At 49.6% G+C, this 944-nt stretch overlaps 1 non-coding gene across 1 annotated transcript; it reads left to right on the forward strand.

Annotated features, from left to right (window-relative positions):
• The first annotated feature begins 364 nt into the window (after positions 1-364).
• Positions 365-436, forward strand: TRNAW-CCA (transfer RNA tryptophan (anticodon CCA)). The gene has a single exon. It is a non-coding gene; the product is annotated as a tRNA-Trp (tRNA).
• The last annotated feature ends 508 nt before the right edge of the window (positions 437-944 follow it).

The following is a 944-nucleotide window of genomic DNA, read 5'->3' on the forward strand; positions in this document are numbered from 1 at the left end:
AGCACACGGGGGGCTACTCTCTTGTTCTGGTAAATGGGCTTCTCATTGCAGTAGCTTCTCTCGTTGCAGAGCACAGCCTCTTGGAGTTCAGGCTCAGTAGTTAACGGCGCGCAGGCTCAGCTGCTGTGCGACTTGTGGGATCTTCCCGGGCTAGGGATCAAACCTGTGTCCCCTGCTTTGGCAGGTGGATTCTTAACCACTGGACCAACCACCAGGGAAGCCCTAGAGCTGCTTTTCAATGGTCTCTGCCCAACAGCCTCTTTTGGTGGGTTTCCTCTCTGGTTCCCTCTTTCATCTTATTTAACATATATCTGTCTCCTTCAAGCTTGGGCAGGAATTGGTCTTTGCTAGCTGTGTTAGGACTTCCCTGGTGGCTCAGAGGTTAAAGCGTCTGCCTCCAATGCAGGAGACCCGGGTTCGATCCCTGGGTCGGGAAGATCCCCTGGAGAAGGAAATGGCAACCCACTCCAGTATTCTTGCCTGGAGAATCCCATGGACGGAGGAGCCTGGTAGGCTACAGTCCATGGGGTCGTAAAGAGTCGGACACGACTGAGCGACTTCACTCAGCTGTGTGAGGGGCAGCAAATCGGGAACTCGAAGCCATGTCCTGGTTAGTACTTCCCGAACCAATGGAGGCCGTGCCAGGCATCTCACTTTTGTTTTTTTCTTATCGCTTTTAATTCTCACAACAAGTCTATGATAGAAGTATTGTTCCATTTTACAAAGAGGTCAGAGGGGTTAAGTCATGGGCCCAGCATCCATTCCTTTCCTTTCCTTTCCCTCCTTTCCATTCTTCTTTTCTTAAGACATGAAGAATATTAATAAATGTTATTATTTTTTTGGAGCAGTTCACAGCAAAATTGAATGGAAAGTTACAGAGATTTAGATTCAATACGTCCCCTGCAAACCGCTCCCCCCACCCCCAATCCATAGCCCCAGGAACC

Source organism: Giraffa tippelskirchi, chromosome 13, assembly GCF_054371585.1.
Source record: "Giraffa tippelskirchi isolate mGirTip1 chromosome 13, T2T-mGirTip1v1.2.pri, whole genome shotgun sequence".
Classification (NCBI taxonomy): domain Eukaryota; kingdom Metazoa; phylum Chordata; class Mammalia; order Artiodactyla; family Giraffidae; genus Giraffa; species Giraffa tippelskirchi.